The 19138-nt window shown below is 42.7% G+C and overlaps 1 protein-coding gene and 1 pseudogene across 2 annotated transcripts in view; both read right to left on the minus strand.

The window, feature by feature from the left end:
- PRKG1 (protein kinase cGMP-dependent 1) overlaps positions 1 to 19138 on the minus strand; it is an 837851-nt gene that overhangs the window by 410132 nt on the left and 408581 nt on the right. The gene's annotated exons all lie outside the window — the stretch shown is intronic.
- On the minus strand, positions 13701 to 13820 carry LOC136646838 (5S ribosomal RNA; annotated as a pseudogene).

Below are 19138 nucleotides of genomic sequence, written 5' to 3' on the forward strand. Positions count from 1 at the left end.
TTACTTCAAGGAAATTAGGGTACCATGTTTGTCCTACAGCCCTTCAAGGAAGGGAGCACCTTCTATGTCTTACTTAAAGCTTACAGCAGCTACAGAGAGTTGAACTTAGGATCCCATTCAAAAGGAAACATAAACAAAAATGAAGAAATTGAGAGGTGCCCCTTCAATTTCACTTGAAGCAAAATTCCAACCAAATTTAGGGTATCCTCAAGTCAAAATTTAACAGTAAGCACAAATATTTTCAGTGATGAATTTTCTTGATGGGGAGTAGGTCCACATCTTCCTAAGGATACTGTAATAAAGTCTCCTGCTTTTGGTTTGTAAAGGAGTACAAAAGAAATGTTGCGCTCCATTCTGAAAATGGAAGCCCATCCATGCATCTATTCCTCATACTCTGAATCCTGCATGGGGGCAGCTCCTTGTTGTGATGCTCTGTCATATACTTCGTCACACTCTCCCAGGTTTTTGGGGTGCTCAGAGTTGTTGGTTCTGAACCCTAGAGCCCTCAAAGATCCCTGTTCGGTAGTACTGCCACCACCCTGTAACAACCAGTGTCTCAGTCCAGGGATACTGAGACCCTCTAGGCTTAACTATATCCCTTGTAGGCACTGAGCACTTTCTTTACTTAAAGTTACTAGTCCTCAATAAGGATTTGGTAGCTTGCTGAACGGCTAGGCAGGATTTTGAAACTTTGTCCCCAACAGACAATGAGCCAACTTAGTAAAAAGATTTTAGCTTTATTAAATACATAGGGTTACATAAAGTTACAAGGCAGCAAATGCTAGAGGCATAAAAACTTCTAGGAAACATATCAGAATAAAATAATAAAGCTAACTGGCTATCTCTATTATTTCCTAACTCTCACCTGGGTCAGCTTCTTTTGTAGATCCTCAGGTCAGTTACCTATAAGGCCACATGGTCCTGGCGGGGCAGGATGTGCACCCACCACCTATCTCACCAAAAGACCAAAAGACCCTGTCTACAGCTGCATTCCATCCTTGATGGGCATCTTTCTGGCTGCCTAGGTGCTACATTATCACCTTCCATTGAGTTGTAAATTCCTAGCAGCTAGGAACTGCAAGCCACTTCTGTGTTACTGTTTTAGCTTGGTTCAGGCTTTACATGTTACTAGGCCTAAACTGTACATATTCATGACATGCTCGCAGTGAGACCCAAAGTACAGTAGACAGCTTCTAGATCAAGGAAGACGAAGGGACTATAGAAGAACTGCAACTGGCAGGGAATAAATTCTTTCTCAGATGTACATTTCTGTTGCAGAGTAACTCTGACAGAAAAGTGAGAGCCTGACCAAAAAAGAAACCTTCCATATTTTTATTGTGCATAGTCCCATCAATCAAACTTCTGTGAGCATCACCCCCATCAATCAGGCTTGAATGCACTGCACATAAACGTTCAGATAATGTGAACAATGACACTAAATCCAAGTATAAAAGACACCAACTGCTCCTGCCACCAGATCTACTTATGAAACCTTCCCCCTTTCTGCCACCTAAGCACAACAAAAATACACAGATGAATCCACGGAATAGCCTTATATTGAGTCAGGTTATTGATTTATCTAGTCCAGTACTGTCTTCAGAGAATTGGCAGTGGCTCTCCAAGGTCTCAGGCAAAAAACTTTGACAGTCCTGCTTCCTGGAATCCTTTAAGCAGAGGAGTTGCTACTATTGAAATTTTTGTCTGTACCATGTTAGCCAAGAGACACACAGCCCAATCCTATGCATGTCTACTCAGAAGTAAGTGCCATGAGAGTCAATGGTGCTTACTTCCAGGAAAGTGTGGATAGGATTGGGATGTTAAACATTGATAAATGTATTATGTGAAATCTGTATCATCAGAATTGCTAATATCAGTGAACATTAAACATTAAAGTGTGTGTAAGATTCTGTTTAAATCTTGCTTTTCTAACCATTCAAGATAAAATCAAACTATCATGCTCAGGAATGTTATGTATAGATTTACTTTTTAAAGCAGATAAAGCTACAGTGAGAAAATGAGTGGAGTGGGCAGAAAAGACACTCCTTTAATGGACTTTCCCAAATTAGTAGCTTGCCTAAAATTCACTTCATTGCTTTGTAAATAGACATGATGAGTTTGCTAGAAGGTACCCTAGGACAATGTCCCAAACATAATGATTTATCAATAGAATGAATTCTAGATTTTTATAGAGTGATTCCTATTATTATTGCAGAATTATTACAATAGTACTGCAAGCTGCTACTCTTGAGGTTTAAGGTAAGTTTAAGATCAGGTTTCTTGATACTTGATCACGTCTCATATTTTTGAACAAATGATCAATTTCTTGTACTGTATTGATCCCTGAAGCATAATGGTAACCAGTGCAAATGATATAAAACAAAAGTTCTGTGTTTCCATATTCTGAATCAGCTGATGCTTCCAAATGCTTTTTACTATGAAGAGGAGCAGTTGGTACATAAACCAAAGCTGTGCAAAGGCACTGCTGGCTACAGCTGCCTCCTGGCCATCCAGGAGCAGAATTGGATTCAGAGGGACCCTTAAATTATAAACTTGGTCTTTCAGAAAAAGTGCTATGTCTTCCAGAATAAATTGAACCCACATCCAAATTGGCTCAATTGAGCAGCAATGTCTTGTCTGGACTAAGGCTCAACTTGTTCACCCATCTTTTTTGTGACATCTAATCCATTACTTGACTGATCACCTGCTCAGAACCTCCAGTGAAAGAGAAAGATAAGGTGAGGCGTCATCTACACGTTGCATCCACAGCCCCAACCTCTAAACGACCTCTACCAGACTTCCATGTAGACATTCAAATGCTTGATATACAAGATGGAATCCTGGAGATGCTATAGAGGCCAAGGTGTCAAGCAGTACTCTTCCAGCATCATGTTCTGGAACTGGCATGCTGGGGCACAATAAGAATTGGGACTGTGATCTGGAGGAAGGGGAGTTTTAATCCTTTGCCCCTTCGCTGCAATTCCACAAAAACGTGGTTGCTATTTCAATTTCAAAACAAAACATGTAAGGGCCAATGATATGATTAATACTACATGAACTCCGCAGTTTTATCATCAGCAGGAAAATGTGCCTTGGATACATGGGTATATTACACATTTTTTGCTTCTTTTAAAATACATGACTGCATTCTGCAGGTAAGAGAATGACAAGTGAGCACAAGAAAGTGCTGTTAGTTAAGTGATCTGCACTCCCCTGAAGGAGCAGGCTTGGAATTTGAGGGTGCTCCAGACTTGCACCTGAATGCACAGGTGTTGGCTGTGGGTTGGGGTGCTTTGCCCACTTCAGACTGATGTGCAAACTGCATCCTTTCTTGAATCAGTTAGACCTGGCTATGGGTGTCCATGCACTCATTACATTATACAGTATTTGGATTACTGTAACATGACTTATGGGGTGGCCCTTGAACATAATTTGGAAACTTCAGCTAATGCAGAATGATGCTGCATGATTGCTGGCCAGAACAAGGTGTGATGTTGGCCAAAACATCATGCCTATGCTTAATCAGCTGCATGGGTTCCTGATCTGTTGTCAGGTGTAATTCAAGTTCTGGTTCTGTCCTTCAGTCGTCAGAAATGTGGGATCAGAGTACTTGAAAGATCACTTCCCTCTCGTGAAGTGCCTGCTCCCTGAGATCAGTTGAGGCCCTTCTAGTATTCCCCACCACTGCCAGAGGAGCATTTGCCAGTGTCATATCAGAAGGCATTCTCTACAGTGGCACACAGGTTACTAAGCACTTTACCCCTAGATCCCCTAGAGGTAAGGCTGGGTCCATCACTTCCATTGTTCCACAGCAATTGAAAACAGTTCTATTTCATTTAGCCTTTGGGGCTAAATGTTGATCTGTTCTTCCTCAGTTAGACTGCTCTGCTAATGTTTTCTGCTGCTGTATACAGCTTAATGTGATTTTTGATGTTATTTCTTGATTTTTCAAAAGAATATTTTACTCTTTTAATATGTTGTGAGATATGTTCAGCATCTCCCTTGCAGGAGGAGAAAGGCAGATATAAATATTTTAATAAATTAAATATCCATAAACTGTATATACAGTTTATATATATATATATAAACAGTTTAACACTTACTAAATATGTGCCTGAGAGCAGTGGTGTCGCTAGGGGGGTGCGGGCCGCACCAGGTGACTGGAGGAGTGACGCACTAAAATAATGGTGGTTAGGAATAATGCCATCATGTTATATACTGTTGGATGCAGAATTTACAGCTGAATGCAATGAAAAAACCAGAGTGAAATACTTCTTTTCTATCAACAGTTATTGTCAAAAAACCAGAAAACAAAAAATGCATGGAGCCCTATGGAAAGTGAAACTCAGCCATACCGCGTGTATACTCTTGGGTAGGCGAACTTGCCTTTGTTGGAAAGAGCTGGCTGAGAGGAATCCAACGATACTAGAATGGTCCTGATCCAATGAATGGAGCCCCCCCAAAAACACCTGAGAAGGAGGTCCCTCCCTCCAAGCTGGCAAAGGTATTGAGCCCTATGGAAAGCAAAACTAAGCCACTCGGTCGCATCTGCTCGCAAGTAAGCAAACATGCCTTGGCTGATGGTTAGGCCAGGCAAAGGGGAATGTGAGGCCACCAGAATGGTCGCAATCTGATGGAACTGGAGCTCAACAAATGCTCCCGAAGTCAGCCTCCCACCCCACCAAAAAGGATAAAGACAAAACCTTCAGCTGGTAAGATGAACTTTTTTCTTTTTGAGACTTACAAAGCCAGGTGGATCCAGACAGCGATGTGGTTTAGACATCAGAAAATAAATTGAACTGGGTAGGCTGAAAATCTTACTGATTTGGGGGGGGGCGGGTTATTGCAGGCAGGCTACAGAGAAAATTCACTCGGTAGAACAGGGCTGGCTTCCCCTTACTTATTTCTTTTACTTTAATTATTTAAAATTATTTATTTTAATTTGCTTTATGATGTCACTTCCACCCATCACTTTTGGTGGGTCCTGGACAGATTGTCATACTAAAAAGTGGGTCCCGGTGCTAAAAGTTTGAGAACTGCTGCAATAAGGTGTTAGTAGGTTGACACCCTTGGGGGGCTTATGTGACACCACTAGCGACCAAAATCACTAAAATCATAGTTTGTAAGAATAATACCAATATGTTATATATAAATCAAAGCATATATCAATCAAATTATATATCAATCAAAGCATAATTTCATGCAGAATGCGACAAAACAAACTGTGTTGAAATATCTTTGTTCTATCAAAAGGTACAGTAAAAATACCATTGGGAACAGGGCTATGATACATCACCACGCCCACCACCTGGGGTGTTGTCCGTCCCCCCCACTGTATGGAGGTGACACGCTGACCTCCGGCACTGGGTGACGTGAACCCTAGTGATGCCACTGCCTTAGATCAAAGAATGAAGCTCCTGTTCCCTCAGTCCCCACCTCGTTCTTGTAATTTTTAAAGAAATACTACATTTTTTTTTCAGATGGAAGAGATTTTCAATGCAATTTGGAGTATACAAGTTTTTAGCTTTATGTGCGGACTCTGGAACATAACTTTCACATAAGATAGATTCTGGATTATGACATTCTCTATCTTCATTGCCTAAATTATTTCAAATAGCTGAAAAGCCCAGAATTGCACCAAGTCAATCTTGTATGAGTTATATGATATAAGCTGCAGATCAGTCTTCACAGAAAATATGAGTAAATGGGATGAATGAATCAATCTGAAGACACAACTGACAGCTTCATGATTTGTAAGTAACAGCAAAGACATTTGAAAAAAAATCAATGCAGATTTATTACTTCACAACATAAACAGTTGGTTATATTTCCACTGCACACAAAATTACATGCACAGGTCTCCCATGAAGCTATGGTATTAATACAGATAGAGAATATCAGTGGGATTAATAGGCTTTCAACATAGTCTCCAGTTTTTGAAAGCAGCCACTGTCAGATTGTTAAGGGCCAAGGACAATCAAAACTACAAAGCAATTTCTGGGTTTCAGTCATTCCTTTTCAAATGTACCATTACATGTAATTCACTGCCAATTTCCAGCTACAATTTAGTCACACTTAGAGATTCTTAAAATATGAAATTGTCCTCTGTAAGTATCCAAGCAATGCCACTCTGATCCTAAACATTTATGCTAAGCATCGATCTCTGGCCACTTGAGAATACATAGTGTAGAAACTATGGCTCAGTTCGTACTTACAAGTGACGTGATGCCACACCATTGCAGTGTGTGTTTGTGTGTGTGGTTCCTGAGTGGTTATGTGATGCCACACCATTGCAGAGAGAGAGAGAGAGAGAGAGAGAGAGAGAGAGAGAGAGAGAGAGCACATATGCTAGAACTATACAGAAACATTTTATCACCCCAACCCACTTTTAAAAGAAAATATATTGGGACTCACTAACTTCAATAGACCCCCCCCCCCCAAAAAAAAGATCTAGAAATAAATAATACATTTATAATTAATAATTGTTGAGAATGGATTATTTTTCCTGGGTTTCTCTGGAGTAAAGATGACAGCCAAGCAGAGGCTCAGTTGATGGGCATTTCCCAAGCCTTTGCTTTGCTGTCTTTGGCCCATGACACTACATGCATAGATAGCACTGGACTGCACTTCGTGGGGAGAGGGAGAAAAAGAAGCTGATCAGACACAACTTTTAATGATGCAAGCAAAGTTGATGCAACCAGTTTGCCACACCAGGAAGTAAATCCCTCCTTGCCCCACTATGGCTCTTTCTGAAGTGGCCTCCCAGCCAGAGGCTCTATACACTCACTGAGCCCTTCCCACTCTCGTGTGCTTGGCCTGGGCAAGGGATCAGACTCATTTTTCAACACCTGCCTCCAGCAGCTGTCTGTCACCTTCCTCCACCAACCTGCAGCCTGACGAGAGAAAGGCATACTGAGGGGAGAGCCAACAAAATCTACCAAAACACCCAGAACAAACCAAATCCACCAAAGTAACAGGCATTATGGCTCTTCCCCACTACCATAGTTATCCCTTGAATCTGTAGGCACAGGAGCCCTCTGAATCCCAAGCTATCATATTAGGGAGCAGGCAGTGTGAAGTTTGCCACATTATCCACATGCATGTGCAAGGGGTGACACCTGTGTGTGTGTGCGTGTGTGGGAGCATGGCTCAGAGACTCTCCTCTAACTAGCATGAAAGAAGATAACAGCAAACAAAGTCACTCATTTGAGGGGGAACAGGAAATGGATTTGTGAGCTTTGCAATGGGAGATCATATGCCTGCCTGCCTGCCTACCACGATGGATTTGAACAAGCCAGTGAGAACAAGGGTGGGTTTTTCCTTTTCACTGAGAAAGATCACTCTCTTATGGGGACTGACAACCCTGCTTGGAGAGAGAGAGAGAGAGAGAGAGAGAGAGAGTGCATACACACATGTGTGCACACACCTGGAAGTGTCAGGGGCAAATGCCCTGGGCGCCACCCAGCAGGAGGCACCACCACAACTCCCTCCCTCCCACCACCCTTTCTTTTAAACTTAAGACCTCTTAAAGGGCCTTAGAAGGCCTTTCCGGGAGCCTCAGAAGTCCTACTGGGACTGGGGAGGCCACACATGGCCTCTCTGGTCCTCAGAAAACTTAAAAACTTCACTTCCGTTTTTTCCCCAAAAACCGGAAGTGATGTTTTTTAGTTGGGAGTGTGTGGTATTTTGTGGTCCTGGCCCTATGCAGGACACATATGCATCCATGCAACCACACATACATTCAGAGGTATGTACACAAACAACTGTCGTTGAGAGATAGGCAGAGAAAGTGACTTTGGAAAAGCTCACAGTAAAATGACATTTTCATCTACATTCTGCTAAAGTTTGAGAATAGTATCCAGGATTCATTTTGGATTCTGAAAACTCAATGATTAATATACCAGAATCGAATGGGTTCTAGCAAAAGCAGAGATTTCAACAATCCTACAATCAGCATCACAGGTAACCAAAGGTGTGAAGCAGCAATGTGGCACAGAATTAATACATAGAATGACTATGGTGAGGACTACGAAGGAAGCACTCACTTGTATTATTTGGGGGGGTTGGGACCATAGGTTAGCAGCGTTTCTTTTTGGTCAGCGGGTCACCCCATGTACGGCCACTGGCTGGAACCCTGCAGAGCTTCTTATGGGGCGTCGGTTGACTACACGGCTGGACCGGTTGCACCCAGACAGGGCTTTGGAAAGGCCAGTGGTTGTGGAAAAGAGAGAGGCTATTTGTAGGTTTAGCTTGAATGATCCAGTGTATGTGAGGAATTAAGCAAATGGACCTGCATGGATCCCTGCTAGGGTTGTTCGAGTTACTGGCCCTGTTTCTTATGAGGTGGCTATTTCAGGAGGAAGGATTCTCCGGCGGCATGTGGACCAGATGCATCGTCGGTTGGAGGATCAGGATCAGATGACATTGGTTCCCTCTTCTGAGGAGCAGGGGCCGGTCGTGGAGCAGGGCCCTGTGGACCCTCTCCCACAACCAGGAGGGAAGGTTGCCCCGGATTTGGTGCAGTCCGAATCAGGGGTTTTCCAGAGCCGGTGAAGGGGAGAATAGAAGTAGTGGATCCAGGAGAAGTCGTGGATTCACTAGGGGTTGAAATGCCAGCCCAGGGGCGTCTGAAGGAGTTTGAGCCTTCGGTGCTGAAGCCCCGCCATTCCCTGCGTGAGCTGGTAAGGCCTCGTTACTTGGAGGATTATGTGTGTGATTTAGATTGTGCCGGGGGGAGGGGGGAAGGGGTGTTGCGTATGAAGAGGTTAGCCCAGAGTCTTGTAACAGGTGGGGATGATTTGTAGGGATTGTGGGGGTGGAGTTACGGGTATATAGGCTGAGCCATTGCCTTTGTGTACATGTCCTTTTTAACTGATGGAATAAACTGGAGATGTGGATGCTAATTGGTCTGTGTTTATTGCATACGGACTCAATACAACACCTACTGTATTTTGTTCTTCCTGGACCAGGTGATAACAGAGAGATCAAATTCCAGCAGGGCACTTTACTAGATTTTGCAACACCTTGAGCACATCAGATACAGAACTTATGAAGAATATCCTCCTCCTGCATATATGACACCAGAATGGGAAATGACGAGCAAGCATATACACACACCTCAACAATTGGCTACGCCCTTCCTCAGAGGTTACTTTATAAAAGAAGGTAGTTTCCCTTCCACTCACTTCCAGTTGTAGAAGCACACCAGAAGCTTTTTCCTCTGCTAACATGGTTGCAGAGACTAACAGAGCAATCCTAAGCATGTCCACTGAGAAGTAAGTTCCATTACTCCCTTCCTCTTGACTTGAGAATGGCTCCCTCTCTTGAGAGTTTTCGGCGAGGCCTGAAAACACTGTTGTTTAAACAAGCCTTCTGATTTCTGGCCTTCTTAACTTTTTTATACATCTTTTAGTTTTACAGGCTTGATTCCTCAGTGATCTGCTCTTTTACTCTGTCTTTTAATCTGACTACTGTTTTTATGGCCTCTGTAGTGTGTTTTTAAATGTTTTTATCTGCTATGTATTAATGTTTTTAAAATCTGTTGTTTTTTTTTAATATGTTGTTAGCCGCCCTGGGTCCCGTTAGGGAGAAGGGCGGGATAAAAATAAAGTTTTATTATTATTTATTATTATTATTAAGTTCAAAAGGACCTACTTCCAGGTAAACATACTACTTCCAAGGCAACTGGATCCCAGTGCTAGAGTCCCCAGTTTGAAACCTTGGTGCCTTACATATCGGAATTCTAAATTAAATGGTTCTTTCAATATGTTCAAAGTGCCAGGACCCAAAGTACTATGAAACAAATTCTGTAGGTGCAAGGGATCTTTAGACTGTTCTCTTTTTCCTCTCTCCTCAAACAGCCATGCCTCATGTCAAAAACTGAAAACTTCTTTAAAAACTGAGAAGTTGCAAAATGCTTTGTGTAATGGGGCCGGGGGGGGGGGGATTTGTTCTTCAAAGAACAACAAGTTAAAAGCATTCCATGCAACTAGCACAAACCCTTGTGTGAACCCAAGTAGCTCTTTGGACCCCAGATGATGTCTCCAGTCTCACTGCAGTTGATGCTAGTTGTGCTTTCAGTCCAACAGCACAGAAAGACTGCTAAATCAAAGCATTAGAGATGCATGTGTTTTGCAATGCTGCTGCCTGGCCATTTCTGCCACAATATAATGTTTTCGTCTCCTCTCATTTTATGTAATATGGTGCAGAGGCTACGGAGATTGGAAGTCGTCTTCCACACATCTGAAGTCATGATTGCTTTTCAGCATCGCTGTAAAGGTTTGCACAAACTTCATCAAGAAACAAATAAAGTTGTCAGAATCTATTGGCTGGGGGTTCTCTAACCCGTCATGAGACAAATAAAAGTTTTCCATTCTAATTACCTTCAGAAAGGAGATTCAATTCCTGAAACACAATGAGATTTTCATTCTAGTAATGCTATAAACTATTTTTATTCAAAAGTCTATTTGATGTTTTATTGATTTATTCTTTATCCAAGAAGATTTAAACGTTTGTACTTCAAGGGGATTTAAATACAACCAATCAAGAAATATCCTTTCGGAGAAAACAGTTTGATAATTCAAAATATAGCAGCTTCCCATACACGTCTTTTTATTTGTTGGGGTTAGGTTCCTGAAAACTCCAGCGGATACCAAATCTGCAGATAGGAAGTCATTGATTCATTGAGGAGGAGGGGTAAGTAACCTGCCAGCAGCATAGACCATCAGAACAAAGCAGACACACTCAAAACACAGTGAAGACCTTCAAAATGGCACCCATGAATAGCAAGGGTAGCTTTCAAATGGCTGTGGGAAGTTTCTGAAGGTCTAAATTGGCATTCTGAAGTGACCCATGCCATTTTTAAGCTCCCGTCTTTGTAATTAGTAAAATTTTCAGAATTTTTCTCAGACATGAGAAAAAGGGCTAGGCTATACTTGTACATGTCACTTGTTGGATGGCTAACATATTATGCAAACCAGTCCTTCATTTTAAAAGTGATTTCAGCTTATCTCAGGCAATCAAGATTCTGAGCACATGAAAGTTACTCATTGAAGCAAAGGATGCACAGCACCTTTTCAATATAAAAAGGGAAATTGAATCACATATGTTGATTAAGAATATATTACCATATAACTCTCATTTCCAGTACTCCTCTGGCCTTACAGTGCATTTCTGATATATAGTCCTATGAGCCAGAAATTAACTGTTTAATGAAAAATTTAGGGAAAGAAATTGTTGGATCAACTAAAGTGATGCCTTTTTTACTTTATATACTTTGTCAAAAATCTAGCCCCCTGATTTCCTGTGGGTGGGGGGCCACGGGCAGATCCTGACCCATGTACAAAGAAGCTCCCAGGCCCACATTACATAGGATGCCAACCATACCTACAATCTGCTCCTAGATGTTTCAGTTATGTAGAACCTGTGCTGTGCAATGCCATTACATAGGGCAGCTGCTGCTATACTTCCTTCACAGTGATGCTGCCCACCCCACTTCCTTACCTCAGAAATTCCCAGTAGGAGCTGTGCCTGGTGACTTGTAACTGTCAACTGCCAGCGAGGAGGACTTGCCTCCATTGAGGATTGAGCAAGTTACAGCTGATGGTAAGTCAGTATGGGGGGGGGGCTGGAGGGATGCAGGGGTGGGTGGAATTGGGTAGGAAGCAGGAGGAGACCGGGGAACCACCAATATCCCAACCCTCCTTCCCAGCCTCAACCCACCTTCCCACCTTGAACCTGCACCGAGCAGACTAAGTGGGGCAGCAAGGGCTTACTCCAGAGCAAGAGAACAAATATTTTCTTACCTCGAGGAACTTTGTGCTGTTCAAAACCGTCCAGCAGGATGCAGCTTGCACCCTGTTGGTGCGGCTACATTGGTATGCAGGGAGTTAAGTACTGCCCATACAACACAATCTACATGCTATCTTCGGCCTTGAGAAACACAATGGTCCCTGAAGTCATGGTCATGAATGTATGTATCCCTGAATTAACCTCCAACTTTGCCTGATGCTTCTTCTCAGCTAATGTTCTTCGAAGAAAAAAGTTTCAAAAATTAGTCCCTAATTACAACTGCTGAATGACATCATCACCCCTGAAACTGGAGAAGTGATGAACGTCCACCCCCACTACTCCTCAACTGCACCCCTCATAGTAATACAAATTTTGTGAAATAGCAGAATTTAGAACATTTAATATGGACCCCACTTTTGCTTTTCCACTTCTCTAGCCCTTCCGTTGGTCAAAATATCTTTATGTGCTTGCAGCCAAGGATCCAGAAGTAATCTTGACTGACACAGGAGGAATGGCTATTATTAACAATTTTTTTAAATATTTAACAAGCGGGATTTTGACCATCTTGCTTCCATCCAATATGGCCCAAGATATTTTATGCTTGAAGCAGGAAACTCCAACAGGAACTTTACTGTGGCACAAATATAAGACCAATTTAAATAGGGGACAATTCTTCTGCCATTTAGGGTGCCATCCCAACCAACTTTGCAGCACTGACATAGTTGTGCCAATGTGGCATGCACCAAATCCTGCAATGGGGAGGCAATCAAAGAGGCTTCCTCAAGGTAAGGGTATGTTTGTTACCTTACCTTGGGGCTGCATTGCGGCTAGGTCAGTGCTGGAAAGATGGTTAGGATTGTGCCCTTAAGGTTTCTGAAAAATTATCACCTGTGTCAGCCCCTATTGTCTCAACAGATGGTACAGCTGGCTCTGTCCCCCTGGCATTATTATTGCCTCACAGTTTCTACTTCTAGTTCTCAAAAAACATTTTTCCCTTTTTCTCCCATGACTACAAGTATGAATAAGCAACTAAGTAACACAGAAGCAAAACAACAGCATCTTTGAGAGTGGCTGGTTATCAAACGACCTCTTTTTTCTCAAACTATTCATATATCTGAATGTCAATGCTACGTATTTCCCTATCTAGTGAATTTGCATTGAAGTAGGCGGAAAGTAGTAGTGTTTTCCATGCTCAGATTTTATGCAGAACATTAATATTAATATTACAGTAGCACTTTCAGTGTTCTGAACACAAGTCAGAAATGAGAGTTAGTCATTCCAGAGCAAGACACTTGAGGAAAATCTGGCTGATGGAGCATAGCAGAGTCTGTTCCTTGCATAATGTCTATTTTACTTTTTTCAGTTTTCTTACCATATATATTAAGTCCTTCCTGTTTGTTTGAGTAGGTTTAGAACACAATAGCAAAGTACTGTATGCATTTTTTTAAATTTAACTGCTTTTAACTACTTTTTTAAAAAAAAATTTAATTGTATGCATGTTATTATTTTAAACATGTTAAAGTATCACACTTTCTATTAGAAAATGTAGCTACTTTAATTGAGAAATACATAATTTACTTCAGATTTAATGATACCGTGGATCAGAATGTAATGAAATAAAATACTTGCATGCCAAAGGGTAATCTTAAACCATTTGGTCAGTAGCATGTGAATTGTTAAGGCCAATTTTAAATTAAGAAAATTATAATTTGGTACCTGAGGATCTTAAAGATGAGAGAACTTATTCTTAAAACTAGTTAGCATGTAGTAAATTTAATTTTAATGACTAAGCCTTTAATCTAGAAGTTGAACAATGGTTTCATTTCCTGAAGCTAAACCTTACACATTTATCTCCTTTCATTGTTTCCTGCCAAAATGGTTGGCAACCTTCAGTCTCAAAAGACTATGGTATAAGCCTACAGCACCTGGTATTCCCATGCGGTCTCCCATCCAAGTACTAACCAGGTCTGACCCTGCTTAGCTTCCGAGATCAGATGAAATCGGGCACGTGCAGGGTAACAGTTGCTGTCAAAAATTCAAAGCTGCTGTTACACCGCCATGTGTACATACATGTGCCCAGTGTAGTCACTGCTATGTAATCGTACCAACAAGTATAAAGGATAAACACAACTGTAGAACTGCTGTGTAATTGCATAGCTCAGGCTGCAAATATGGTGTGTTTGTGCATGCTACCTTCAGCTTCAGAGGACACTATTTCTTCCTTGCTGTGGTGACCTCAACACACAATTCACATTTATATAAAGGAAAGCCAAAGTTAAGTGCCAATACCTTCCCAACATGCTTTTGCTCATGTAACTATCAGGAGTTGTGTCTTGGGTTGGCAAGGTCAGACACTGGCTGAGGGCCCACTTTCATTGAGGGGCCACCTGGTATGACTGATCCCTGAAACCTCAGTGACAGCAGTAAGGGTAGGTGGCAGTGATTATTTCCAAGACACCATCTGGGGGCAGGCAGGTGGAGTCCAGCAACACAGCAGCAATACTGATAAGCACTGACTGACTCTCTGATTCAATGCCTGCTCACAACATGTCCAGAGTAAGGGGTGTGAGAACAGTTTGGGCTAAGAGGTTCAAGCCCTAAGTCTACAATGGTTGACTCCATGATTCTACCAGGCATGACTTCGTAATAAAACAGAGCAGACAGGAAAAAAACTGAACAGTAACAAAGCATTTCTACAGGCATGACCTCGCTTTTGGGTGTGCTTTGCAGAGCTTTCCAATTATATTCATTTTTAGACTTTTACCGTACTGTATATGCACTAGCAATGCGCCACTAAGTACGGTAAAGTGAGATATCCCTGTACTCATATGCAGCTTCCACTGAGCAAGGGGATCCTTTAAAGCAGGGGTCTCCAAACCCCGGCTGGGGGGCCAGATGCAGCCCACGGCAAGCCTCTATCTGGCCCGCGGCCAGCCTCTTGTCCTCTGAAAGCCCCTGGCCCAATTTGCCAAACATGACTGGAATTATGCTCTGGTTGCATCTGGAGGGTGTTCTAAGGGCCAGAGAGGTTGAATGAATGAGCCCATTCATTCATTTATTCACACACCTAAGTTCCATCTCTAATTTATTTATATAAATTTTATATTTAAATTTTTTTCCCGGCCCTCAAAACCGTGCCAGACATTTGATGTGGCTCTCAGGCCAAAAAGTTTGGGGAACCCTGCTTTAAAGTAACAGTTCTTTACTCTTTGTCTAGGTATACCATAGTCTCTCGAGACTGAAGGTTGCCAACAACAACAGGTCTGCCAATCTACACCTGTTTGTCTCAGAGCAAGTGTCATTCAACACAGGACGACCCCAGATGCAAGCAAACACATGAAGGATTGAGCTGCAGCTGTCACTGCCAACTTCCATACAACTCTCCAGGAGTGCCTACATTCGTTGTTCGGGTGGATCTTGTGCAAATATGTGTATGGCTCACTCTTAAGTGTGCTGATGACTGCATCTGGATTCTAGGTATGGTTATTCAGTAGCAGATTCATTTGGGCTTACTCCAATTGAGTAAACATTGGATCTGCTGCTTTGGTGTGCTATTGATCTAGATCTGATCTTTTAAGGCCTCAAGGAAGAAGAGCAGGGTGGGGGGAAAAACAGGATTTTTTTTCTTTTGCACACACACCCCGTTTTTGTTAGCTTGCAAATGTGAGCCAACCACCTCCTCCTGAAACACTGTCATGGCATTGTTTTCAATTCTATGCCTTTCTTCTGCTGGAATCTTCAAAGTCCTTAAGGCAAACTGGAAAGCATCTTTCCTCTTCCTGGGATACTTCCATTACAAACAATCACTAAATATGTTGCTGCCTGTGATTTGCTTTATGGTGGTGCCTAATATGAAGCCTAACCTGCCATATTAGCCCTGTATGCGGGTATTCGTATTATCTTATACAAAAGGAGACGGGTAATTTGTATCATCTTAAAATAAATTAAAGAGTAAGTGAACACTAGAAAGAAGGGATATTATCCAGGAATAAGATGACTTTTAACATTAATTTGAAGAGTAAGTGAGCTTTAAACTTCATTTCAAGCTAACTACTTATGGTGTTGAATGCTTCCCTGGAAACAGGAGGAGAAAAATTGTTCATTTAGAGAAAATAAGCTTTCAGATATCTAGAAAAATAATTAGGAAGTGCTCCCAAGCAACAGAAAAAATATAGTATAGTTTTTAAAATTCTGACAAAGATGGCAATCCTATGCTCTCGTCCTGGTAGCATGCTCACTGAACTTAGTGGCACTTCCAGTGAATTTAAGGATTTGTGTGTGTGTGTGTGTGTGTGTAAGCATGTATAAGTGCATGTGCATAATTTATTAGGTTTCGGTTCAACTGGTTTTCATATCCAAAACTTAAGACAATTGACACAATCTATGCTCAGCTGATAAACCATTTACCTTGATCTAGCTTGACCAGATGCAAATGGAAGCAGACTTCCACACACATATCTCCAGTTGAAGAAGGAACTATGTGCATGAATAGGGTCCTATTTGCAGGGACCCTGTGCAGGGACTGGGGTGCTTCCGAGCGCGATCGCCCCACTCTCACTTTCCCTGACCTGAGGAGCCCTGCAGGCACTCACGCCCGGCTCCCTGCAGCCAGAGACGGCTGCTGCAGGGACTGGAGGGTACACCCCAGTCCCTGCAGCCCAGTCAAAAGGGGAAGTGGGGCAATTGCGCACTGCTTCCGGTTTAGCGGAGTAAGCGCGATTGTTCCGCTGTCACCTTCCCTGACCTGGGGAGCCCTGCTGAAGGTCGTGCAGGGCTCCCCGCACCCCTGGGGGGCTGCAGGGGGCTTGGGCAAGTGCACCAAGCCCCTGCAGCCCCCCTGAGTGGCACGATCCTGGGGATCGCGCCACTGCCTCCACCCCGCCCCTGCAAAGACTTACCGCGGGATTCAAATTCCCTGCGAGTTTGAAAACTGCAGGTTTTGGGAGACAACTTGAAGTTGGGAGAAAGAGTTAACTTTCTTTCCCCAATCAATGTTTCCTTCTTCTGGCTGGTTTTTTAAAACACTATCAGAAATAGCACCAAGCATAGCGTTCCCACATCTCTCTAGCTATTTTGCTGTGTGTAATTTCAAAAGGTAAGCAAAGAAATGAGACAACAGAAGCCTATTTTACAGTCACTTCTTCACATATATTTTAATAAAAATGCTCAAATCCTTGGTGACAAATATGATAGAACTGGAATCTCACTATCATTATAGCATTAGAACATTAATTTAAAAGGATAGATGTTAACACCTTGTCAGCATGCAAAGCAATTCCCCTTGGTACTTAGGCAAGTACTCTGCTTTGCAGCCAGTCTGCTGGGGATCAAGCTGGATCAGCTTGTCTGTGCTTGATTTCTATAGCCAATTGCAAAGCATCATCTAAGTAATTATTATATCTAGTTAATTCTTCTGGTATTTGTATCTACCCTGCAGCCCAATCAATCACCCAGGTAGTGCTTCTCACATGCGTGCTGCCTGGGTCACAAATGGCTGTCACAAACGGAGGGCCGAGCTGCCAGCGGGGAGGCTTGCACCACAGTGCTGGACATTTGCATTGGTGGCAGAAGCAGTGTGAGTGCCCAACGATAAAGTGTCCCGCTGAGTGGCAGGAAGGCGTTTCTGGAGAGGGAGGGCTGGGGAAGGCAGGAAGGTGGTATTTCTGGGTGGGAGAGGTTGGCCTGCAGGACGGTTCAGGCCTGGGAGAGTACTTCATGTCAGGGAAGCAGGATCAGGAAAGGTTATGGGGGGAAATGGCACAGCCGAACCTGCCTTCTCCTGGGCCTAATCTGCCCCTCTTCATCCTTCCCACACTCCATTACACCCTCCCTGCCCCATTCCACCCTCCCCCACCCATCTGCCACCTGATGCGTGCCTAGCACTGGTGGCAGCAGGTCACGCAGGCCTTTTCACCAGTGCCATGACCGCCTACGCTGTCGCAATGTGCTTTACATGTTGTGAGAATGGATGATAGCCAGATCCCAAAGGATCTCCTCTATGGAGAATTCGTGCAAGGAAAGCGCCCTACAGGTAGACCACAGCTGTGTTACAAGGACATCTGCAAGAGGGATCTGAAGGCCTTAGGAGTGGACCTCAACAAGTGGGAAATCCTGGCCTCTGAGCGGCCCGCTTGGAGGCAGGCTGTGCAGCATGGCCTCTTCCAGTTTGGAGAGACACTTGGCCAACAGACTGAGGCAAAGAGGCAAAGAAGGAAGGCCCATAGCCAGGGAGACAGACCAGGGACAGACTGCACTTGCTCCCAGTGTGAAAGGGATTGTCACTCCCGAATCGGCCTTTTCAGCCACACTAGACGCTGTTCCAGAACCACCTTTCAGAGCGCGATACCATAGTCTTTCGAGACTGAAGGTTGCCAACAATCTGTGACAGCATGCACATTCATTTTACTGGCACTAGCCAGGTTAGGATTACTCTGTTAGTCAGGTAGCTCAGGTGTTGCTCTGGACTTCCTCAGGACAGTCCTCTTTTGGGAGTGGAAAACCACCCCATTCTCCCTCTGTCCTCACAGAGTCCTTCCCACACATGTCTGTCTCTTGCTTGTCCTAAAAAAAAAATTTCCAAAGGGCCCTGGTTATTATTAATTTCGTGAGAATACACTGATCTTAACAAATTAGCAGTCAGTACATCTTAAATTATAAGAAAAAAGCAGGGTACTGGCACCTATACCATCATTATAGCATAATCATTTTGTCCTCTGTTTTGTCTACCAAGAAATAGAGAACAAGCACAATTGCATACATACAGTGGAAAATCATATCACTGCATCTCTGTATATGTCAGATTGCTTAAAGCAAATATTTGATATCATTAAAAAGTTGTCATCTCATTTGTCAAACCGATTCTAGCCTTATCATTTCATGTATTGATAACGTTTTCAGAGCCCTTAATAAAAGATGAAAATGCAGATCTTGTAAAGTAATTATTCTATAGCTACAGCAACTCTTCTCATTGGCTGAGTAAAGACCAAGCTCTGTTCAGACATCCAAGATATATATATATATATATATATATATATATATATATATATATATATATATATATATATATATATATATATATATATATATATATAAATTCTGACCACCACACGACCTTGAATCCTATTGATTTTAAGGCAACTTCACACTAAGCGTCTCTGGGTTGTATTTCAGCTGCATCCAAATTCCAGCTTCCCCAGCAACTGTAACACTAAACAAAAAATGGTAGTAAGGTACCTCCAGGTAGAGGTGCCAGGTAGTTCAGAGGTTTAATGCTCCATCTGTTTATTTGGTCTGTGCCATTTGCAACAATTATAGTGCCCAGTTAGATAAACAATTATTAGCATAAGGATTG

Source organism: Tiliqua scincoides, chromosome 3 (assembly GCF_035046505.1).
Source record: "Tiliqua scincoides isolate rTilSci1 chromosome 3, rTilSci1.hap2, whole genome shotgun sequence".
In the NCBI taxonomy this organism is placed as follows: domain Eukaryota; kingdom Metazoa; phylum Chordata; class Lepidosauria; order Squamata; family Scincidae; genus Tiliqua; species Tiliqua scincoides.